This window comes from Triticum aestivum, chromosome 6A (genome assembly GCF_018294505.1).
Source record: "Triticum aestivum cultivar Chinese Spring chromosome 6A, IWGSC CS RefSeq v2.1, whole genome shotgun sequence".
Taxonomy (NCBI): Eukaryota; Viridiplantae; Streptophyta; class Magnoliopsida; order Poales; family Poaceae; genus Triticum; species Triticum aestivum.
The window spans coordinates 466973453-466999908 of record NC_057809.1 but is presented as its reverse complement, the minus strand read 5'-3'; positions in this window follow the sequence as shown (position 1 = coordinate 466999908).

Genomic DNA, 26456 nt, shown 5'->3' with positions numbered 1-26456 from the left:
GAATTTTCCGCGGTTATTTTCTGATCGCGATTTCTGATCCGATTTTCATTTTAGTATAACTTTTCGCTCGTTTATCGGAATCAGGCGATTCAAGCGCCTGGAGTTTCGTCTCGAAACCCTCTTTCCGAATAATCAACTTAAATATGTTTTTGCTACTGTAAAATTTGCCCTAGATCCATATTACTGGAACGAAGCTGTTTTCTTTCGCCGTTTGATTTCTTTTGCTTCGTTCGATTTGATTCTTTTTGCCAACCGGAGTTCTTAAGTTGAACTTTCTGGTTAGATCTTTTATTTGAGTTTTACCTATGCATTAGATGAGTACTTATTGTATGCTTGTTGTTTGTCTGCGATAGAATACCCGGAGTGCGCCACCTGATACTTCGAATCTCTAGGTTTCGCGGATCATCAGCAAGGCAAGTAACACTTTGATCATACCTTTTCTACAACCCAGTTTTATAGCATTAGATCAATCCTCACACATTGCATGATTAGGATCTAATTAAACCGTGGGATGGGAAGTAGATGAGGTAGTACCTATTACCTGTTTATTATCAAACCTTTGGGAGTTATTTCTACGTTTGCTCATTATGCCATGCTATGCTAGTAGACGTGGATTGGGTGAGTGATATCCATGACAGATGTGAGATTGATAATTAAGGGTTTATCTAAGGTGGCAACCTAACACACATCTGGGTGGATTGAGGCACCTGGGGTTACCAGGACTTGCCTGTTTTATTTGGACCGCCACCCAGGCTCAAAGGGATCATGAGATTTTTCATACTAGAAACTTCCGTGTGCAGCCACAAATTATGGGCTCTGGCATAGTTGACTAAGCTGTGCGAACTCTTAGAGTGGTAGACTAGCAGATGTAGGGGAAAGTAGGTGTACCGGTCTACCCGTCGTAAGGTGCTAGCGCTTCTGAAAGACTGTGTCTCGGTCATCCGTCTTCTCAAACACCCTGCAGTGCGAGAAACCAAACGGAGGCGATCGAGTCTTGTGGGGAAAAGTGCGCAAACCTCTGCAGAGTGTATAAACTAATCATGGTTAGCCGTGTCCCCGGTTATGGACATCTTGAGTATCTAGTACCTGGATTTTCATGTGAGTCTCAACATGTTACCCTAAATTAATTTTGATGGGTTTTAATGATGGTACTTAATTGGGATTGAGGATGCTGTCAACCATTCTCAATGTTTCACAACCACCATGATAGTAATTAAATTTATTCCTTTGAAGTAGGAAAAAATTGGCTTTACGCAAAAACAGTAACCATAGAGCTTTCCACCAGCCAAATATGCATATAGTATAGCTATTGCATTCCATTGCTCTCTATGTGTTACCTTGCCAGCATATTCCATGTGCTGACCCGTTTTCGGGCTGCAACATTAATGTTGCAGACTTTTCAGACGACGATTAAGGAGTTTTTAGGTCGTGGTTCTATACTCAGTGATGCCGTTGGAGTTGATGGACTCACTTATCTTCCAAGCCTTCCGCTGTTATCGTTATTAGATGGCCTTAAGCCATATTTATTGCAATAAGTTCTCTTTTGAGACACTCGATGTAATAAGTGTGTGATTGCTACTCTGCTATAAATCCTCCGAGTACTGTGTGGTGTCAGCATTACTGATCCAGGGATGACACCGGAGCACAGAGATCAGACTGTTTGAGGTCTAGTCGCTACACATAGTCTAAGGACGTAATTAACGTTAACATGTTATATGAAAATACCGACAACATAATAACGATGTGATTTCGTAGTAATTCATAAGTTGGGCCTATCCAACATCATTATTCTAATAACAATGTGTATGTTGAAAATATGCCCCAGAGGCAATAATATTGTACTATTATTTTTTCATATTCATAATTAAGAGTTTATATTCTATGTTATAACTGCTATGATCCTAGAATATGCAATTCAGTGCAAAACTGATATGCATGTGGAATGATAAAGGACAAAATATGATTCCTAGTCTCGCCTCTAAGACTAGCTCAAGTGTTGTTGGTGGTCATGTTTTTGGATCTTAGCATATCGTTAAGTGCAATGATAGTCCTAAAGCAATATTGAGAGGATGACGTTGGAAGAACGATCATATTGACTCGATCCCAACTTGTTTTGTTATATTTTAAGATAATATCGCCAGAAGTCAATTGTTATAACATGGAGTTTTAACGTGTGATTTAGTTCCTTAGACCATGATAGTATCGTAGTCACTTCTTACCATACTATAAACTTTGTGGTTGCTCAAACGCCATCTATAACATGGTGATCATAATGACCACTTACAGGTACATCAAGAAGTTTGACAAGGGACTAGATAGCTCGAGAGTGGGATTTGCTCCTCTGATGATGGAGAGATATTCTTAGGTCCCTCTCGGTGTGACGACATCCGTCATCGTCTGGCCAGACACATGTGACTCTATCACGGGGATGTTGGAACATGTTAACGAAAAATAAGAACAAAACATATAATGAGGAAATGATGTAGTGAGCATGTGTATGACTCAAGAGGATACCGATATATCTCACCTCGGGTTTTTGTTCATGTCTATGTTTTACCCCTACAGGGTCACAAGCTTAAGGTGATCACAATCTGATGGGTGTAAGTAGGACAAGAGTAATGATAAAATAATTATGAAATAGTTTTATTAATATTTTAAATAGTTTCGAGAGGAACCAGAAGCGTTTCGGGGTCACCGGAAGGGTTTCGGGGTTTACTGGGTAATACCGATAAATTATATATAGGTGTAAATAGTTTATGGTGATGTTAAATTAAATATTAAAAGGCTCTAAATAGGATAAGGAGGCTTTTGTGTTTATTTAAATATCAACAGAGCTTAAAAAGACCAAGTGGTGGAAAACTACTTGGGCCACTTGGGCCCAAATAGGAGGTGGTGCCCCTTCCCCCTTTAGGATGGAAGGGGAGGCCGAATTGGAGGGGGTTTCCCCCTTCTCTTGCCCAGCCGGGGGGCAGCTTTATACGTCCATTTTGCATCATGCTTTTATATCGATATTTATTGCATTTTGGGCTGTTATTACACATTATGTCACAATACTTATGCCTATTCTCTCTTATTTTACAAGGTTTACATAACGAGGGAGAATGCCGGCACCTGGAATTCTGGGCTGGAAAAGGAGCAAATATGAGACCTATTCGGCACAACTCCAAAAGTCCTAAAACTCCACGGAAGTTATTTTTGGAAATAATAAAAAATACTGAGCGAAGAAAATACAGAATGGGGCCCACACCCTGGCCACGAGGGTGGGGGCGTGCCCCCCTACCTCGTGGGCCCCCTGTGGGCCTCCGGTGCCCATCTCCTGCTATATGAAGTCCTTCATCCGAGAAAAAAATCATAAGCAAGCTTTCGGGACGAGACTCCGCTGCCACGAGGCGGAACCATGGCGGAACCAATCTAGGGCTCTGGCGGAGCTGTTTTGCCGGGGGCACTTCCCTCCGGGAGGGGGAAATCATCGCCATCGTCATCACCAACGATCCTCTCATCGGGAGGGGGTCCATCTTCATCAACATCTTCACCAGCACCATCTCCTCTCAAACCTTAGTTTATCTCTTGTATCCAATCTTTGTCTCATAGCCTGGGATTGGTACCTGTAGGTTGCTAGTAGTGTTGATTACTCCTTATAGTTGATGCTAGTTGCTTTACTTGGTGGAAGATCATATGTTCAAATCCATTATGCATATTAATACCCCTCTGATTATGAACATGAATATGCTTTGTGAGTAGTTACGTTTGTTCCCGAGGACATGGGAGAAGTCTTTCTATTAGTAGTCATGTGAATTTGGTATTCGTTCGATATTTTGATGAGATGTATGTTGTTACTCCTCTAGTGGTGTCATGTGAATGTCGACTACATGATACTTCACCATTGTTTGGGCCTAGAGGAAGGCATTGGGAAGTAATAAGTAGATGATGGGTTGCTAGAGTGACAGAAGCTTAAACCCTAGTTTATGCGTTGCTTCGTAAGGGGCTGATTTGGATCCATATGTTTCATGTTATGGTTAGGTTTACCTTAATACTTCTTTGTAGTTGCGGATGCTTGCAATAGGAGTTAATAATAAGTGGGATGTTTGTCCAAGTAAGGACAGCACCCAAGCACCGGTCCACCCACATATCAAATTATCAAAGTACCGAACGCGAATCATATGAACGTGATGAAAACTAGCATGACGATAATTCCCATGTGTCCTCGGGAGCGTTTTCCTTCATATAAAAAATTGTCCAAGCTTGTCCTTTGGTACAAAAAGGATTGGGCCACCTTTCTGCACTTTATTTACACTTGTTACTTGTTACTCGTTACAAATTACCTTATCACAAAACTATCTGTTACCGATAATTTCAGTGCTTGCAGAGAATACCTTGCTGAAAACCGCTTATCATTTCCTTCTGCTCCTCGTTGGGTTCAACACTCTTACTTATCAAAAGGACTACGATATATCCCCTATACTTGTGGGTCATCAAGAATCTTTTCTGGTGCCGTTGCCGGGGAGTGAAGCGCCTTTGGTAGGTGGAATTTGGTAAGGAAAAATTTATATAGTGTGCTAAAATTTACTGTCACTTGTTACTATGGAAAGTAATCCTTTGAGGGGATTGTTCGGGGTATCTTCACCTCGACCAGTAGAGCAAAGAGTTGCTCCTCAACCTACTGAACCTACTGAAAATGAAAATGTTTACTTCGAAATTCCTTCGGGTATGATAGAGAAACTGCTGGCTAATCCTTTTGCAGGAGATGGAACATTGCATCCCGATTTACACTTAATCTATGTGGATGAAGTTTGTGGATTATTTAAGCTTGTAGGTATGCCCGATGATGTTATCACGAAGAAGGTCTTCCCTTTATCTTTGAAGGGAGATGCATTGACATGGTATAGGCTATGTGATGATACGGGATCATGGGACTACAAGCAATTGAAATTGGAATTTCATCAGAAGTTTTATCCTATGCATCTTGTTCATCATGATCGTAATTATATATATAATTTTTGGCCTTGCGAAGGAGAATGCATCGCTCAAGCTTGGGGGAGGCTTAAGTCAATGTTATATTCATGCCCCAATCATGAGCTCTCAACAGAAATGATTATTCAAAAATTTTATGCTCGCCTTTTTGACAACAATCGCTCCATGCTCGATACTTCTTGTACTGGTTCTTTTATGATGAAGACTATTGAGTTCAAGTGGGATTTATTGGAAAGAATTAAATGCAACTCTAAAGATTGGGATCTCGATGAAGGTAAGGAGTCAGGTCTAACACCTAAGTTTGATTGTGTTAATCTTTTATGGACACCGTTGTTTTCCGTAAATTTAGCACTAAATATGGACTTGACTCTGAGATAGTAGCTTCTTTTTGTGAATCCTTTGCTACTCATGTTGATCTCCCTAAGGATAAGTGGTTTAAGTATCATCCTCCCATAGAAGTAAAAGTAGTTGAACCTATTAAAGTTGAAGAAAAGACTATCACTTATAATGATCCTATCGTTCCTACTGCTTATGTTGAGAAACCACCTTTTCCTGTTAGGATAAAGGATCATGCTAAAGCTTCAACTATAGTCAACAAAAGTAATATTAGGACACACAAACCTCCTGAGCAAGTTAAAGTTGAACCTAGTATTGCTATTGTTAAAGACCTCTTGGCCGATAATATTGATGGGCATGTTATTTATTTCTGTGATGAGACTGCTAGAATTGCTAAACCTGGTGCTAAAGATAAACATAGACTTGTGGTAGGCATGCCTGTTATTTCTGTTAAAATAGGAGATCATTGTTATCATGGCTTATGTGATATGGGTTCTAGTGCTAGTGCAATACCTATTTCTTTATATCAAGAAATTATGCATGATATTGCACCTGTTGAGTTAGAAGAAATTAATGTCACCATTAAGCTTGCCAATAGAGATACTATTTCACTAATTGGGATTGTTAGAGATGTTGAGGTCTTGTGTGGGAAAGCTAAATATCCTGCTTATTTCCTTGTTCTTGGTTCCCCTCAAGATAGCTTTTGTCCCATTATATTTGGTAGACCCTTCTTGAATACTGTTAATGCTAAGATAGATTGCAAGAAGGATGTTGTTACTATTGGTTTGGATGATATGTCTCATGAGTTTAATTTTTCTAAATTTCGTAGACAACCTCGTGATGAGGAATTGCCTAGTAAAGATGAAATAATTGGCCTTGCTTCTATTGCTGTGCCTCCTAATGATCCTTTAGAACAATATTTGCTAGACCATGAAAATGATATGTTTATGAATGAAAGAAGGGAAATAGATGAAGTATTCTTTAAACAGGGACCTATTCTGAAACACAATTTGCTTGTTGAAATCCTAGGGGATCCTCCTCCACCCAAGGGTGATCCCGTGTTTGAGCTTAAACCGTTGCCTGATACTCTTAAATATGCTTATCTTGATGAAAAGAAGATATATCCTGTTATTATTAGTGCTAACCTTTCAGAGAAGGAGGAAGAAAAAATATTGAAAACTCTGAAGAAGCACCGTGCTGCTATTGGATATACTCTTGATGATCTTAAGGGCATTAGTCCCACTCTATGCCAACACAAAATAAATTTGGAGAAAGATGCCAAACCAGTTATTGATCATCAACGATGGCTGAATGCTAAATTGAAAGAAGTGGTAAGAAAGGAAATCTAAAGCTCCTGGAGGCAGGTATAATTTATCCCGTTGCTGATAGTCAGTGGGTAAGTCCTGTCCATTGTGTCCCTAAGAGGGGATGTATTACTGTCGTTCCTAATGATAAAGATGAATTAATTCCGCAAAGAATTATTACAGGTTATAGGATGGTAATTGATTTCCGCAAATTAAATAAGGCTACTAAAAGATCATTACCCCTTACCTTTTATTGATCAAATGCTAGAAAGATTATCCAAACATACACATTTTTGCTTTCTAGATGGTTACTCTGGTTTCTCTCAAATACTTGTGTCAGCTGATGATCAAGCAAAGACCATTTTTACTTTCCCTTTCAGTACTTTTGCTTATAGACGTATGCCTTTTGGTTTATGTAATGCACCTGCTACCTTTCAAAGATGCATGATGGCTATATTTTCTGACTTTTGTGAAAAGATATGTGAGGTTTTCATGGATGATTTCTCCGTTTATGGATCCTCTTTTGATGATTGCTTGAGCAACCTTGATCGAGTTTTGCAGAGATGTGAAGAAACTAATCTTGTCTTGAATCAGGAGAAGTGCCACTTTATGGTTAATGACGGCATTGTTTTGGGGCATAAAATTTCTGAAAGAGGTATTGAAGTTGATAAAGCTAAAGTTGATGCTATTGAAAAGATGCTGTGTCCTAAGGACATCAAAGGTATAAGAAGTTTCCTTGGTCATGCCAATTTTTATAGGAGGTTCATTAAGGACTTCTCAAAAATTTCTCGGCCTCTGACTAATCTCTTACAAAAAGATATACCTTTCATGTTTATGATGATTGTGTAGAAGCATTTGAAATACTTAAGAAAGCATTAATCTCTGCACCTATCGTTCAGCCACCTGATTGGAATTTACCTTTTGAAATTATGTGTGATGCTAGCGATTATGCTATAGGTGTTGTTCTAGGGCAAAGAGTTGATAAGAAACTAAATGTTATTCAATATGCTAGTAAAACTCTAGACAATGCCCAGAGAAATTATGCCACTACTGAAAAAGAATTCTTAGCAGTTGTATTTGCTTGTGATAAGTTCAGACCTTATATTGTTGATTCTAAAGTAACTATTCACACTGATCATGCTGCTATTATTAAATATCTTATGGAAAAGAAAGATGCTAACCTAGACTTATTAGATGGGTTCTCTTGCTACAAGAATTTGATTTACATATTGATAGAAAGGGAGCTGAGAACCCCGTTGCAGATAACTTGTCTAGGTTAGAAAATGTTCTTGATGACCCACTACCTATTGATGATAGCTTTCCTGATGAACAATTAAATGTCATAAATGCTTCTCGTACTACTCCATGGTATGCTGATTATGCTAATTACATTGTTGCTAAATTTATACCACCTAGTTTCACATACCAGCAAAAGAAAAAGTTTTTCTATGATTTAAGACATTACTTCTGGGATGACCCACATCTTTATAAAGAAGGAGTAGATGGTGTTATTAGGCATTGTGTACCCGAGCATGAACAGGAACAGATCCTACGCAAGTGTCACTCCGAGGCTTATGGAGGGCACCACGCTGGAGAAAGAACTGCACATAAGGTATTGCAATCCGGTTTTTATTGGCCTACTCTGTTCAAGGATGCTCGTAAGTTCGTCTTATCTTGTGATGAATGTCAAAGAATTGGTAACATTAGTAGACATCAAGAAATTCCTATGAATTATTCACTTGTTATTGAACCATTTGACGTTTGGGGCTTTGTTTATATGGGACATTTTGCTTCCTCTAATGGGTATACACATATTTTAGTTGTTGTTGATTACGTTACTAAGTGGGTAGAAGCTATTCCAACTAGTAGTGCTGATCATAACACCTCTATTAAGATGCTTAAAGAAGTTAATTTTCCGAGGTTTGGAGTCCCTAGATATTTAATGACTGATGGTGGTTCACATTTTATTCATGGTGCTTTTCGTAAAATGCTTGCTAAGTATGATGTTAATCATAGAATTGCATCTCCTTATCACCCACAGTCTAGTGGTCAAGTAGAATTGAGTAATAGAGAGCCCAAATTAATTTTGCAAAAGATTGTTAATAGATCTAGAAAGAATTGCTCCAAGAAACTTGATGATGCATTATGGGCCTATAGAACTGCATATAAAAATCCTATGGGTATGTCTCCGTATAAAATGGTTTATGGAAAAGCATGTCATTTACCTCTCAAACTAGAACATAAGGCATATTGGGCTATTAAAGAACTCAATTATGATTTCAAACTTGCCGGTGAGAAAAGGTTATTTGACATTAGCTCACTTGATGAATGGAGAACCCAAGCCTATGAAAATGCCAAGTTGTTTAAAGAAAAAGTTAAAAGATGGCATGACAAAAGGATACAAAAGCGTTAGTTTAATGTAGGAGATTATGTGTTGCTATTCAATTCTCGTTTAAGATTTTTTGCAGGAAAGCTTCTCTCTAAATGGGAAGGTCCTTATGTTATCGAGGAGGTCTATCGTTCCGGTGCCATAAAAATCAACAACTTCGAAGGCACAAATCCGAAGGTGGTGAACGGTCAAAGAATTAAACATTATATCTCAGGTAATCCTATAAATGTTGAAACTAATATTATTGAAACCGTAACTCCGGAGGAATACATAAGGGACACTTTCCAGAACGTTTCAGACTCCGAAAAGGAATAGGTATGTGGTACGGTAAGTAAACCGACTCCAAAACAGTTCTAATGGCAATTTTTCTTTGTTTTGGAATATTTAAGAAAATAGGAAAATAAGAAGCAGTCCGGGAAGGACACGAGGCTTCTACGAGGGTGGGAGGCGCGCCTACCCCCCTGGGCGCGCCCCCTACCTCGTGGGCACCTCGTGTGCTCTCCGGAGTCTGTTTTCTTGCACGATACTTCTTTCGGTCGGTAAAAATTCATTATATAATCTCCCGAAGGTTTTAACCACCGTATCACGCAATTATCCTCTGTTCTTGTTTCGAGCTGTTTTTTCTCAGGGTTGTCAAGGCCAGGCATCATGTCGTCCCCCTCCTCCAACAATGGTGACAACGATGCTTGGCTAATGAAGAAAGAGCTGAAGAGGGAAGAACCCATGGAGATCAACAAGAATGAAGGGACCAAGACGGCCACGGAGGACCAAGATCCGGTAGCAGAAGACATCCTTCAACTTGATCACAATCTTCTTACCCCAACTGAGATCGAAGCTTTCAAGATGATTGAGTTAGCTCGTATACAAAACAAGTATCTCACACGTGAAAATATTTTGTTGAAGGAGCATATCATCGCACTCAAGGGCATCATCCGCAAGTTGGAGGACCTCTTGCGCTTGATGTGCGACTATCCATCAGCACCTCCATCTTATTCACTAGCAAAGGAGATATAATCACAGGGGTATGGGCACTCCCCTTGGCAACTGCCAAGCTTGGGGGAGGTGCCCCAATATCGTATCACCATCACACTCCTATCTTTACCGTTTTTCTTAGTTCGATCCTTTTAGTAATAACTTGATCTAGTAGAATAAAATTTTAGTATGATTTAGTTTTGAGTTTTGCTCTATGATCCCTCTATGTAATCGAGTCCATGAGCTATATAATAAATATTAGTGTTGAGTCAGGGGCTTGATTATCTTACTATGATTATGAGTGAAATAAAGAGAAATAAAGAATAAAAAGAAATAAAAAGAGATCATATTGATCTTATGGAGAGTAATGACTTCACATATAAAGAGTATGATGATTAAAAGTTGTTGAGAGTTGACAAACATAGTTTTGGTCATCGTTACAATTAATAGGAAGTAATAAAGAAATAGAGGTTTCACATATAAATATACTATCTTGGACATCTTTTATGATTGTGAGCACTCATTAAAATATGACATGCTAAAGAGTTGATGTTGGACAAGGAAGACAACATAATGGGTCATGTTTTCTTATATCTGAGATAAAGTATATTGTCATGGATCATCCAACATGTTGAGTTTGCCTTTCTCCCTCATGCTAGCCAATTCTTTGCACCATGTAGAAATACTACTTGTGCTTCCAAATACCCTTAAAACCAGTTTTGTCATGAGAGTCCACCATATCTACCTATGGATTGAGTAAGATCCTTCAAGTAAGTTGTCATCGGTGCAAGTAATAAAAATTGCTCTCTAAATATGTATGACTTATTAGTGTGGGAGAAAATAAGCTTTATACGATCTTGTGATGTGGAAGAAATAAAAGCGACAGACTGCATAATAAAGGTTCATATCACAAGTGCCAATATAAAGTGATGTTCTTTCGCATTAAGATTTTGTGCATTCAACCTTGAAAGCGCATGACAACCTCTGCTTCCCTCTGCGAAGGGCCTATCTTTTACTTTTATCTTCTACCTTATGCAAGAGTCATGGTGATCTTCACCTTGTTGGGGATCGTTGCAGAAATTAAAAAATTTCTACGCATCACGAAGATCAATCTATGGAGTAACTAGCAACGAGAGAGAGAGAGGAGTGCATCTACATACCCTTGTAGATCGCAAGCGGAAGCGTTCAAGAGAACGGGGTTGATGGAGTCGTACTCGTCGTGATCCAAATCACCGATGATCCTAGCACCGAACGGACGGCACCTCCGCGTTCAACACACGTATGGAAGGGCTCCAACAGCAGCACGACGGCGTGGTGGTGATGGAGTGGCAGTACTCCGGCAGGGCTTCGCCAAGTTCTTGCGGAGGAGGAGAGGTGTTGGGGAGGGGAGGGGTTGCGCCTTGGATGTGGTGTTGTAGCCCTCCCCTCGCCCCTCTATTTATAGGGAGAAGGGGGAAGGGGGCCGGCCCCTCTAGATGGGATCTAGAGGAGGGCGGCGGCCAAGGGGGAGGGGGCTTGCCCCCCAAGCCAAGGGGGGCGTCCCCTTTAGGGTTCCCCCAACCTTAGGCGCATGGGCCCTAGGGGGGTTGGCGCCCCAGCCCACTTGGGGCTGGTTCCCTTCCACTTACAGCCCATAAGGCCCTCCGGGGCAGGTGGACCCCCCCGGTGGACCCCCGGAACCCCTCTGGTGGTCTCGATACAATACCGGTATACCCAGGGATATTTCCGGAGACCGTATGATGACTTCCCATATATAAATCTTCACCTCCGGACCATTCCGGAACTCCTCATGACGTCCAGGATCTCATCCGGTACTCCGAACAATATTCGGTAATCACATACAAATCTTCCTTATAGCCCTAGCGTCATCGAACCTTAAGTGTGTAGACCCTACGGGTTCGGGAACCATGCAGACATGATTGAGACAACTCTCCGGCCAATAACCAACAGCGGGATGTGGATACCCATGTTGGCTCCCACATGTTCCACGATGATCTCATCGGATGAACCACAATGTCAAGGATTCAAGCAATCCCGTATACAATTCCCTTTGTCAATCGGTACGTTACTTGCCCGAGATTCAATCGTCGGTATCCCAATACCTCGTTCAATCTCGTTACCAGCAAGTCACTTTACTCGTTCCGTAATGCATGATCCCGTGACCAACTACTTAGTCACAATGAGCTCATTATGATGATGCATTACCGAGTGAGCCCAGAGATACCTCTCCGTCATACGGAGTGACAAATCCCAGTCTCGATTCGTGCCAACCCAACAGACACTTTCGGAGATACCTGTAGTGCACCTTTATAGCCACCCAGTTATGTTGTGACATTTGGTACACCCAAAGCACTCCTACGGTATCCGGGAGTTGCACAATCTCATGGTCTAAGGAAATGATACTTGACATTAGAAAAGCTCTAGCAGACGAACTACATGATCTTGTGCTATGCTTAGGATTGGGTCTTGTCCATCACATCATTCTCCTAATGATGTGATCCCGTTATCAATGACATCCAATGTCCATAGTCAGGAAACCATGACCATCTGTTGATCAACGAGCTAGTCAACTAGAGGCTCACTAGGGACATGTTGTGGTCTATGTATTCACACATGTATTACGATTTCCGGATAACACAATTATAGCATGAACAATATACAATTATCATGAACAAGGAAATATAATAATAACCATTTTATTATTGCCTCTAGGGCATATTTCAAACAGTCTCCCACTTGCACTAGAGTCAATAATCTAGTTACATTGTGATGAATCGAACACCCATAGAGTTCTGGTGTTGATCATGTTTTGCCCATGGAAGAGGTTTAGTGTGGCGACCCGACCTGAATGGATCAAGTCTACTGTGCTCCGGTGTCATCCCTGGATCAGTAATGCTGACACCACACAGTACAGTGAAGGATTTATAGCAGAGTGGCAATCACACACTTATTACATTGTTGTCTCAAAGAGAACTTATTACAATAAGAATGGCTTAAGGCCATCTAGTGTCGATAACAGCGGAAGACTTGGAAGATAAATGGGTCCATCAACTCCAGCGGCATCACTGAGTATAGAACCACGACCTAAAAACACCTTACTCGTCGTCTGAAAAGTCTGCAACATGAGAAGTTGCAGCCCGAAAACAGGTCAGCACATGGAATATGCTGGCAAAGTAACACATAGAGAGTAATGGAATGAAACAGCTATACTATATGCATATATGGCTGGTGGAAAGCTCTATGGTTACAGTTTTGCGTAAAGCCAGTTTTTCCCTACTGCAAAGGAATAAGTTTATTTAACTATCATGGTGGTTGTGAAACATCGAGAATGGTTGACAGCATTCTCAATCCCAATTAAAAATAATTAAAACCCAACAACATTAATTAGAAGTAACATGTTGAGATTCACATGATATTCAAGTACTAGATACTCAAGTTGTCCATAACCGGGGACACGGCTAATCATGATTAGTTTATACACTCTGCAGAGGTTTGCCCACTTTTCCCCACATGACTCGATCACCTCCGTTTGTTTTCTCGCCCTACATGGTGTTTGAGAAACGGATGACCGAGACATAGTCTTTCAGAAGCACTAGCACCTTACATGTGGGGTAGACCGTACCACCTACAACCCCTACATCTGCTAGTCCACCACGTAAGAGTTCGCACAACTTAGTCAACTATGCCAGAGCCCATAGTAGCATGTGGATGCACACGGAAGTTTCTAGCATGAAAGATCTTATGATCCCTTTGAGCCTGGGTGGCAGTCCAAAAAAAACAGGCAAGTCCTGATAGACATCAGGTGCCTTAATCCACCCAGATGTGTGTTTAAGTTGCCACCTTAGATAAACCATTAAAATTAACAATACTCACATCTGTCATGGATATCACTCACCCAATTCATGTCTACTAGCATAGCATGGCATAATAAGCAAACGTAGAAGTAACTCCCAAAGGTTTCATAGTAATACAGGTGATAGGTGCTACCTCATCTACTTCCCATCCCACAGTTTAATTAGATCCTAATCATGCAATGTGAGAGGATTGATCTAATGCAATAAAACATGGGTTGTAGAAGAGGTATGATCAAAGTGTTACTTGCCTTGCTGATGATCGGCGAGTCCTAGGGTTTCGAAGTAACAAGCGGCGCAATCCGGGTGATCTATCACAGACAAGCAACAAGCATACAATAAGTACTCATCTAATGCACAGGTAAAACTCGAACAAGAGAACGAACCAGAAAGTTCAACTTAAGAACTCCGGTTGCAAAGAAAGAACAAACCAAACAAAGAAACGGAAAACAAACGGCAGAAGAAAACAACTCGGTTCTAGCAAGTTGAAACTAGGTCAAATTTTACTGGGGCAAAAACTTGTTTAAGTTGATTAGACGGAACGGTGGTTTCGAAACGAAACTCCAGGCGCTTGAATCACCTGATTCCAATAAACGAGCGAGAAGAAAGACTAGAACGAAGATCGGATCTGAGATCGCGATCGCGAAATAAATCCGACGAAAAGAAAAGAAGAACGGTTAAACGAACGGACGTCGTTAACCGAGAAAAATCCGGTGATCACGTTCGTTAGGACGAACGGTCCGGCTAACGGTCCAAAGGCAACTAAATCGGAAAAGAAAACGAATCCGATCTAGGGTTTCGGAGAAGAAAACCGAAACGAAAAACCGATCTAGAAAACGAAACAGAAGAGAAGAAAAGAATCAGAACGATTAGAAGAAAACGATCTGAGGGAAAAGAGACGCGGGGCAACCTCCGGCGAGGTCTCCGGCGAGGGGCTCCGGCGGCGGCGGCGTAGGGTGGTGGCGGCGTGGGCAAGGTGCGGCGGCGGCGATGTAAGGCGGCGGCGGCGCGGGTGCGGTGGAGGGCTTGGGGCTTGAGGTTTGATTTGATGATTTAGAGGGGGGGTGTTGGGGTATTTATATTGGGGAGGGGAGGGGTTTACTTGGGTAAGGGGCAAGAAAAAGAGTAGGAAAAGGAAAACGAAACAAAGGAAAGGGGAGGGGCTAACCCTAGCCGGACTCGGCTAGAGCAAGAGGCGGCGGCGGCTGGCGCCTGCCTTGCCTGGCGCACGGCGCGCAGGGGTTGGGGCGGTGGCCGGCTGGCCTGGCGGGAGGCTCCTTTGTTTTTTTAACTGGTTTTCGTGCGCAGAAAAAAAAAACAAAAAGAGAACTAAACGAACTCCGAAAAACCTAAAGTAAAATTTCCCCGACTCCTAAAAATGAGTCGAACAAAATGAACTTTTCTCCGGGCCTAAAATGCAATTTTTGAAAACGCGCATTTTTCCCTATCCAAATAAAATGCAAATAAACTCCGGCAAAACCAAAAATTGATCTATTTATTAAATCTTCATTTTTCCTCAATTTTGGGAAAGTCATATTATTCCCTCTCTTATATTTTTGATATCGGAAAAATTATTGAAGATGAAATAAATAAATCGAATGATCCTCTTTTCAAATTCGAGAAAATTCTCAAATATGAAAATAACGAAATCCCCAACTCTCTCCGAAGGTCCTCGAGTTGCGTGAAATTTCTAGGATCAACCAAAATGCATGAAAATATGCTATGCATGATGATCTAGTGTATAACATTCCAAATTAAAAATTTGGGATGTTACAAACCTACCCCCCTTAAGATGAATCTCACCCTCGAGATTCGGGTTGGCTAGAAAATAGGTGAGGGTGGTCCTTGAGCAAATCTTCTTCTCTCTCCCAGGTGGCTTCATCCTCTGAGTGGTGGTTCCACTGAACTTTGCAAAACTTGATAACCTTGCTGCGGGTAACTCTGCTGGCATAATCGAGAATCTTGACTGGCTTCTCCTCATATGTTAAGTCATCCTCCAACTGAATCGCTTCGAGTGGCACGGTATCTCTTAGCGGTACCTCCGCCATCTCGGCATGACACTTCTTCAGCTGAGAAACATGGAATACATCATGAACTCCTGACAGTCCCTCTGGTAATTCCAACTTATAAGCGACTTCTCCCATACGTTCCAAGATCTTAAACGGTCCAACGAAACGCGGTGCTAACTTTCCCTTAACTCCAAAGTGCTTAACTCCTCGAAGTGGGGAACTCGGAGATAAACTCTGTCTCCGGTTTCGTAAACGGTCTCCTTGCGTTTTGAATCTGCGTAGCTCTTCTGCCTAGACTGGGCTACCTTGAGCCTATCGCGAATCAACTTAACTTTCCGTTCAGACTCCTTAATCAAATCTGGTCCAAAGAATTGACGGTCTCCAACTTCGTCCCATGACAACGGTGTCCTGCACCTCCTTCCGTATAAAGCTTCGAAAGGTGCCATCTTCAAACTGGTCTGATAGCTCTTGTTATAAGAAAACTCCGCATACGGCAAGTTATCGTCCCAGCTAGATCCATAATCTAGTGCACAAGCTCTCAACATATCTTCCAAAATCTGATTGACTCTCTCGGTCTGTCCATCTGTCTGCGGATGAAAAGCTGTGCTGAACTCTAGTCTGGTTCCTAAAGTTTCATGCAACTGATTCCAAAACTTTGAGGTAAACTGGGTTCCTCTATCTGATACGATACTCCTCAGAACTCCATGCAAACAAATGATCCTAGTCATGTATATCTTCGCCAACTTAGCACTGGTGTAAGTGGTCTTAACTGGAATGAAATGTGCTACCTTTGTCAAACGATCAACTACTACCCATATCGAGTCATATCCTGCTTTCGTCCTGGGTAGTCATGTGATAAAGTCCATGCCTATCTTATCCCACTTCCATTCAGGTATCGGCAATGGTTGTAACAATCCTGCTGGCTTCTGATGCTCTGCCTTTACTCTATGACATATGTCACAAACCGCTACATAGGCTGCAATATCCTTCTTCATTCTGGTCCACCACAATGTTTTCTTCAAATCCAAATACATCTTGGCATTCCTTGGGTGAATCGAATACGGTGAATCATGTGCCTCCTGCAAAATCAACTTCCTGATCTCCGGGTCATTTGGCACATAAACACGGTCCTCAAACCATAAGGTATCGTGCTCATCCTCATGAAATCCCTTTGCTTTTCCTTCGCTCATTTTCTCTTTTATAGCAGCAATCTCCTTGTCAGATTTCTGAGCTTCTCTGATTCTATCCATCAATGTTGACTGAATTTCCAATGCTACTACATAGCCTCTCGGAACTATTTCCAAACATAGCTCACAAAGGTTTTCTGCTAACTCCTTGGGTATTTTCCCCGTCACTAGGGTGTTGACATGGCTCTTACGGCTCAATGCGTCAGCTACTACATTAGCTTTCCCGGGATGATAATGCAATTTCATATCATAATCCTTGATGAGCTCCAACCATCTCCTTTGTCTGAGGTTCAACTCCTTCTAAGTGAAAATGTATTTCAAACTCTTGTGATCCGTGTACACCTCACAATGATTTCCAATGAGGAACTGTCTCCACGTTTTCAATGCATGCACTACGGCTGCTAACTCCAAATCATGCGTGGCATAATTCAACTCATGAGGCTTCAGTTGCCGTGAAGCATACGAAACAACTCTTCCTTCCTGCATAAGCACTGCTCCAAGTCCTCGACGTGAAGCGTCACAATACACCTCATAATCCTTGGTCTGATCTGGTAAGATCAATACTGGTGAGGTAACCAAACGTTTCTTCAACTCCTGAAAACTAGCCTCACACTCCTTAGTCCATTTGAACTTAGTATCCTTCTTTAACAATTCAGTCATAGGCTTCGCAATCTTTGAGAAATTCTCAATAAATCTCCGGTAGTATCCTGCGAGTCCAAGAAAACTTCGGATCTCTCCAACTGTTGTTGGTGCTTCCCATTCGGTTACGGTCTCAACCTTTGTGGGGTCAACTGCTATACCTTCTCCGGATATAACATGTCCGAGGAATCCAACTTCCTTCAACCAAAACTCACATTTGCTGAATTTGGCGTATAACTGATGTTCCCTTAGTTTCTCCAAAACCAAACGCAAATGTTCCTTGTGCTCCTCTTCATCCTTTGAATAAACCAGGATGTCATCAATGAACACTACGACGAACTTATCCAAAAACTCCATAAAAACTTTGTTCATCAGGTTCATGAAATAGGCAGGTGCGTTAGTCAATCCAAATGACATAACGGTATACTCATACAGTCCATATCTCGTGGTGAATGCTGTCTTAGGTATGTCCTGCTCTCGAATCTTCAACTGATGGTACCGTGATCGCAAATCGATCTTGGAAAACACTTTAGCTCCTTGCAACCGATCAAACAGACCGTTGATCATTGGCAGTGGGTACTTGTTCTTGATGGTTACTTCATTCAATCCCCGATAATCTACAACCTTCCTTAATGATCCATACTTCTTTTCCACTAGAAGTACGGGTGATCCCCAAGGCGATGGACTTGGGCGAATGTAACCTTTCTGGTCGCTTCGATATTGGGCCGGTACCTGGCAAAAGCTCAATTAAGAACTCTATGTCTTTATCCGGTGGCATGCCTGGCAACTCTTCAGGAAATACATCAGGAAAATCCTTTACCACTGGTACTTCCTCCTGCATAACTCCTGATAAGGAATTTACTTGTGTCCTGTTTGATACATGCCGGGATACATACTTGATCCTTCTCCCTTCTGGTGTGGTAAGCAAAATTGACTTACTAGCACACTCAATATTCCCTTTATACTTTGATAACCAATCCATGCCTAATATCACATCCAATCCTTGAGATTCCAATACTATTAGGTCTGAGGAAAAAACATAGTTACCAATCCTTAATGGTAACCGATCACACCATAAACTTGCCACATACTCTGCTCCTGGCGAGGTTACTAACATGGGTGACCTAAGGGCTTGGGTTGGTAGGTTATACTTATCCACAAATCCCCTTGAGATGTATGAATGCGATGCACCAGTATCAAAAAGAACGAGTGCAGTAAATGACTTAACCAAAAACTTACCTATTACTGCATCGGGCTGATCTTCAACCTCCTCCACATTAACGTGGTTCACCTGTCCTCTATTGAAAGGGTTCGGCTTCTTCCCGGAGCTTCCATTGCCATTTCCATTCTGGCCTTCAGGACATTCATTAGCATAATGCCCGGTCTTTGAACACTTAAAACAGGTGACTTGACTCAGATCTCTCTTGGTTGGGGTCGATGGGGTGGTCCGATTCTGGCCGTTGCTTCCTCCATTCCCATTACCACTCTTGTGGCCATTATTGTTGTGCGAGCTACCTCCTCCATGGGTGTGCTGAAACTGAAATCCCGGTTTAGGGGTAAAACGGGGCTTCTGCTGGGCTTCAGAGTTATACTTCCCCTGTCCATACTTCCTCTTACGGTTCTCAATCTGCTGTTGCTTCCCTTCAATCATGATGGCACGATCTACCAACTCCTGGTAGTTGTTGAAACTCGCTACCATCAACTGCATGCTTAATTCATCATTCAATCCTTCCAGAAACTTCTCCTGCTTAGCTGCATCCGTAGCAACGTCATCTGGGGCATAACGTGCTAACTTGCTGAAATCGTCAACGTACTGGCCAACTGTCCTTCCTCCTTGGCGTAAGTTGCGAAACTCACGCTTCTTCATGGCCATAGCTCCTGCTGAAACATGGGCACTGCGGAAAGCTTGCTGAAACTGATCCCATGTGACAGTGTCAACTGGGTAAGTGACTGTGAAATTCTCCCACCATGCTGCCGTCGGTCCGTCAAGCTGGTATGCGGCAAACTTCACTTTCTCACCATCCGTGCATCCTGCAGTGGTCAACTCCCTTCCTATCTTGCGGAGCCAATCGTCTGCTACTATTGGCTCGGTGCTACTAGAAAACACTGGCGGATTTAGCCTAAGGAAACGGGCTAAGTGGTCAACAGGGGGTGGTGGTGGTGGGTTGTTGTTGTTGTTCTGCTGGTTCTGTACTAACATCTGCATCAATTGATTTTGCTGCTGGATCAATTGAGTGAGCTCCGGTGGAAATCCATTGTCACGTCTCAGAGGCATCTGAGGGTTTAGAAAAGAAGAGAATTAAGAATAGAGTGAGGTCTAAAGGGAAAACACTACCCCAATGCACATGAGCAAAAGCACACAAAATCACTCCATTCAATCAAACAAGGGCTTACAAACAGTCTAAAACTATCGCAAAAGTGCTCGAACTATAATGTTTACATGGGGGAATACTACTACTATCTGGTGGTCATCTAGAAATTTGAACCGGTGGAAGACTCCATGATATCTGCTCCAGCTTCGTCTTCAAAGTCGGGTTCACTTGGATCCGAATCGGTGTCGTCGATGATGATGTAGTTGTCCGGACATGCGACGTACTCGTCTTCCTCCATGGATGCTAACTTCTCCTTGAGTTCTTCAATCTCCTGCTTAAGATCATTATTGTGCCTTGCTAGAGCTACGATCTCGTCCATGTAGTCCTTGCGTGTAGACTTCAGTTCTCCTTCTAGCTCGATGATCCTTGCCTTCGCATTCTTCAACTCTATCATATCATTGCACATCTGGTTCTCATGGCGTCGAATGTGCTGGTTTAACTCCTGGATGAATGATGCAATAGATCTATCCTTCTTGGTGCTGACTAACTCCCGTTGTTCATCTCGGCGTCCGCAAATCTGGTAGATAGTCTCCTTGAGGTCTTCTTGGTAAACTTCTCCAATGCGTCCTATGGTGATATGAGCTGCCATGCTCCTTCCCAGACTCCAGGTTGGTGCATTGAAAACACTATCTATAGGCTTCGTGATTGGCGCGAATGTCCTTCCCGGAACATGAGCTTGAATCTTCCAGCGCTCCACTTCAGGCAGAGTGGCGTTGAAGGTTCCCGTGAAGCTTGGTAATCCAATGTTCAGGTACTTGGTGACTTCCTTCAGGTGAAATCCAAATGGTGTGCCTTCATCCGGTTGAGCGTACTTAATCTTCGCGTGTGTCATCCTAAAAGAGTAGAAAAAATGAAGAGTTAGAAAATGAGAAGAGAATGGTAATCTATGGCTTTAACTTAGTGGTCGTGTCCTACAGTCAGCGTGTGCTCTGATACCATTCTCTGTGGCGACCCGACCCGAATGGATCAAGTTTACTGTGCTCCGGTGTCATTCCTGGATCAGTAATGCTGACACCACACAGTACAGCGAAGGATTTATAGCAGAGTGGCAATCACACACTTATTACATCGTTGTCTCAAAGAGAACTTATTACAATAAGAATGGCTTAAGGCCATCTAGTGTCGATAACAGCGGAAGACTTGGAAGATAAATGGGTCCATCAACTCCAGCGGCATCACTGAGTATAGAACCACGACCTAAAAACACCTTACTCGTCGTCTGAAAAGTCTGCAACATGAGAAGTTGCAGCCCGAAAACGGGTCAGCACATGGAATATGCTGGCAAAGTAACACATAGAGAGTAATGGAATGAAACAGCTATACTATATGCATATATGGCTGGTGGAAAGCTCTATGGTTACAGTTTTGCGTAAAGCCAGTTTTCCCTACTGCAAAGGAATAAGTTTATTTAACTATCATGGTGGTTGTGAAACATCGAGAATGGTTGACAGCATTCTCAATCCCAATTAAAAATAATTAAAACCCAACAACATTAATTAGAAGTAACATGTTGAGATTCACATGATATTCAAGTACTAGATACTCAAGGTGTCCATAACCGGGGACACGGCTAATCATGATTAGTTTATACACTTTGCAGAGGTTTGCGCACTTTTCCCCACATGACTCGATCGCCTCCGTTTGTTTTCTCGCACTACATGGTGTTTGAGAAACGGATGATCGAGACATAGTCTTTCAGAAGCACTAGCACCTTACATGTGGGGTAGACCGTACCACCTACAACCCCTACATCTGCTAGTCCACCCCGTAAGAGTTCGCACAACTTAGTCAACTATGCCAGAGCCCATAGTAGCATGTGGCTGCACACGGAAGTTTCTAGCATGAAAGATCTTATGATCCCTTTGAGCCTGGGTGGCGGTCCAAAAAAACAGGCAAGTCCTGATAGACATCAGGTGCCTCAATCCACCCAGATGTGTGTTTAAGTTGCCACCTTAGATAAACCATTAAAATTAACAATACTCACATCTATCATGGATATCACTCACCCAATCCACGTCTACTAGCATAGCATGGCATAATAAGCAAACGTAGAAGTAACTCCCAAAGGTTTCATAGTAATACAAGTGATAGGTGCTACCTCATCTACTTCCCATCCCACAGTTTAATTAGATCCTAATCATGCAATGTGAGAGGATTGATCTAATGCAATAAAACATGGGTTGTAGAAAAGGTATGATCAAAGTGTTACTTGCCTTGCTGATGATCCGCGAGTCCTAGGGTTTCGAAGTAACAAGCGGCGCAATCCGGGTGATCTATCGCAGACAAACAACAAGCATACAATAAGTACTCATCTAATGCACAGGTAAAACTCGAACAAGAGAACGAACCAGAAAGTTCAACTTAAGAACTCCGGTTGCAAAGAAAGAACGAACCGAACAAAGAAACGGAAAACAAACGGCGGAAGAAAACAACTCGGTTCTAGCAAGTTGAAACTAGGTCAAATTTTACCGGGGCAAAAACTTGTTTAAGTTGATTGGACGGAACGGCGGTTTCGAAAGGAAACTCCAGGCGCTTGAATCACCTGATTCCGATAAATGAGCGAGAAGAAAGACTAGAACGAAGATCGGATCTGAGATCGCGATCGCGGAATAAATCCGACGAAAAGAAATGAAGAACGGTTAAACGAACGGATGTCGTTAACCGAGAAAAATCCGGTGATCACGTTCATTAGGACGAACGGTCCGGCGAACGGTCCAAAGGCAACTAAATCGGAAAAGAAAACGAATCCGATCTAGGGTTTCGGAGAAGAAAACCGAAACAAAAAACCGATCTAGAAAACGAAACAGAAGAGAAGAAAAGAATCAGAACGATTAGAAGGAAACGATCCGAGGGAAAAGAGACACGGGGCAACCTCCGGCGAGGTCTCCGGCGAGGGGCTCCGGCGGCGGCGGCGTAGGGCGGCGGCGGCGTGGGCAAGGTGCGGCGGCGGCGATGTAAGGCGGCGGCGGCGCGGGTGCAGTGGAGGGCTTGGGGCTTGAGGTTTGATTTGATGATTTAGAGGGGGGGGTGTTGGGGTATTTATATTGGGGAGGGGAGGGGTTTACTTGGGGTAGGGGGCAAGAAAAATAGTAGGAAAAGGAAAACGAAACAAAGGAAAGGGGAGGGGCTAACCCTAGCCGGACTCGGCTAGAGCAAGAGGCGGCGGCGGCTGGCGCCTGCCTTGCCTGGCGCACGGCGCGCAGGGGCTGGGGCGGTGGCCGGCTGGCTGGGCCTTTGGCCCGGCTGGCCTGGCGGGAGGCTCCTTTGTTTTTTAACTGGTTTTCGCGCGCAGAAAAAAAAGAGAACTAAACGAACTCCGAAAAACCTAAAGTAAATTTTCCCCGACTCCTAAAAATGAGTCGAACAAAATGAACTTTTCTCCGGGCCTATAATGCAATTTTTGAAAACGCGCATTTTTCCCTATCCAAATAAAATGCAAATAAATTCGGCCAAACCAAAAATTGATCTATTTATTAAATCTTCATTTTTCCTCAATTTTGGGAAAGTCATATTATTCCCTCTCTTATATTTTTGATATCGGAAAAATTATTGAAGATGAAATAAATAAATCGAATGATCCTCTTTTCAAATTCGAGAAAATTCTCAAATATGAAAATAACGAAATCTCCAACTCTCTCCAAAGGTCCTCGAGTTGCGTGAAATTTCTAGGATCAACCAAAATGCATGAAAATATGCTATGCATGATGATCTAGTGTATAACATTCCAAATTAAAAATTTGGGATGTTACATTTAGTCAACGGATCTGTGACATTCAAATCTGTATGCACTTTACAAATATCTATGTCTCCATCTTGAACATTTTCACGAATGGAGTTGAAGTGACGGTTGATGTGTCTGGTCTTCTTGTGAAACCTGGACTCCTTGGCAAGGGCAATAGCTCTATTGTTATCACAGAAGAGAGTCATCAGGCCCGACACATTGGGAATAACTCCTAGGTTGGTAATGAACTCCTTCATCCAAATTGCTTCATGCGCTGCCTCCGAGGCTGCCATGTACTCTGCTTCACATGTAGATCCCGCCACGACGCTTTGCTTGCAACTGCACCAGCTTACTGCCCCACCATTCAAAATAAACACATATCTGGTTTGTGACTTGGAGTCATCCAGATCTGTGTCGAAGCTAGCATCGACGTAACCCTTTACGACAAGCTCTTCGTCACCTCCATAAACGAGAAACATATCCTTAGTCCTTTTCAGGTACTTCAGGATATTCTTGACCGTTGTCCAGTGTTCCATGCCGGGATTACTTTGGTACCTTCCTACCAAACTTACGGCAAGGTTTACATCAGGTCTGGTACACAACATGGCATACATAATAGACCCTATGGCTGAGGCATAGGGGATGACACTCATCTTTTCTCTATCTTCTGCCGTGGTCGGGCTTTGAGCCGAGCTCAATTTCACACCTTGCAATACAGGCAAGAACCCCTTCTTGGACTGATCCTTATTGAACTTCTTCAATATCTTATCGAGGTATGTTCTTTGCAAAAGACCTATGAGGCGTCTCGATCTATCTCTGTAGATCTTGAGGCCTAATATGTAAGCTACTTCTCCAAGGTCCTTCATTGAAAAACACTTATTCAAGTAGGCCTTTATGCTCTCCAAGAGCTCTATATCATTTCCCATCAAAAGTATGTCATCCACATATAATATGAGAAATGCTATAGAGCTCCCACTCACTTTCTTGTAAACGCGGGCTTCTCCATAAGTCTGCATAAACCCAAACGCTTTGATCATTTCATCAAAGCGAATGTTCCAACTCCGAGATGCTTGCAACAGCCCATAGATGGAGCGCTGGAGCTTGCATACATTGTTAGCATTCTTAGGATCGACAAAACCTTCCGGCTGCATCATATACAATTCTTCCTTAAGAAAGCCATTAAGGAATGCCGTTTTGACGTCCATTTGCCATATCTCGTAATCGTAGAATGCAGCAATTGCTAACAAGATTCGGATGGACTTCAGCTTCGCTACGGGTGAGAAGGTCTCATCGTAGTCAACCCCTTGAACTTGTCGATAACCTTTAGCGACAAGTCAAGCTTTATATATGGTAACATTACCATCCGCGTCCATCTTCTTCTTAAAGATCCATTTATTTTCTATCGCTCGCCGATCATCGGGCAAGTCTGTCAAAGTCCATACTTTGTTTTCATACATGGATCCTATCTCGGATTGCATGGCTTCAAGCCATTTGTTGGAATCTGGGCCCGCCATCGCTTCTTCATAGTTCGAAGGTTCACCGTTGTCTAACAACATGATTTCCAGGACAGGGTTGCCATACCATTCTGGTGTGGAACATGTCCTTGTGGACCTACGAAGTTCAGTAGCAGCTTGATCCGAAGTACCTTGATCATCATCATTAACTTCCTCTCTAGTTGGTGCAGGCACCACAGGAACATCTTCCTGAGCTGCGCTACTTTCCGCTTCAAGAGGTAGTACTTCATCAAGTTCTACTTTCCTCCCACTTACTTCTTTCTAGAGAAACTCATTCTCCAGAAAGGATCCGTTCTTGGCAACAAAGATCTTGCCTTCGGATCTGAGGTAGAAGGTATACCCAATGGTTTCCTTAGGGTATCCTATGAAGACGCATTTTTCCGACTTGGGTTTGAGCTTTTCAGGTTGAAGTTTCTTGACATAAGCATCGCATCCCCCAACTTTTAGAAACGACAGCTTAGATTTCTTCCCAAACCATAATTCATACGGTGTCGTCTCAACGGATTTTGACGGAGCCCTATTTAAAGTGAATGCGGCAGTCTCTAAAGCATAGCCCCAAAATGAGAGCGGTAGATCAGTAAGAGACATCATAGATCGCACCATATCCAATAGAGTGCGATTATGACGTTCGGACACACCATTGCGCTGAGGTGTTCTAGGCGGCGTGAGTTGTGAAATGATTCCACATTTCCTTAAGTGTGTGCCAAATTCGTGACTCAAATATTCCCCTCCATGATCTGATCATAAGAACTTTATTTTCCTGTCACGTTGATTTTCAACCTCACTCTGAAATTCCTTGAACCTTTCAAAGGTCTCAGACTTGTGTTTCATTAAGTAGACATACCCATATCTACTTAAGTCATCAGTGAGGGTGAGGACATAACGATAGCCACCGCGAGCCTCAACGCTCATTGGACTGCACACATTAGTATGTATGATTTCCAATAAGTTGGTTGCTCGCTCCATTGTTTCGGAGAACGGAGTCTTGGTCATTTTACCCATGAGGCATGGTTCGCACGTGTCAAATGATTCGTAATTAAGAGACTCCAAAAGTCCATATGCATGGAGCTTCTTCATGCGTTTGACACCAATGTGACCAAGGCGGCAGTGCCACAAGTATGTGGGACTATCATTATCAACCTTACATCTTTTGGTATCCACACTATGAATATGTGTAACATTACGTTCGAG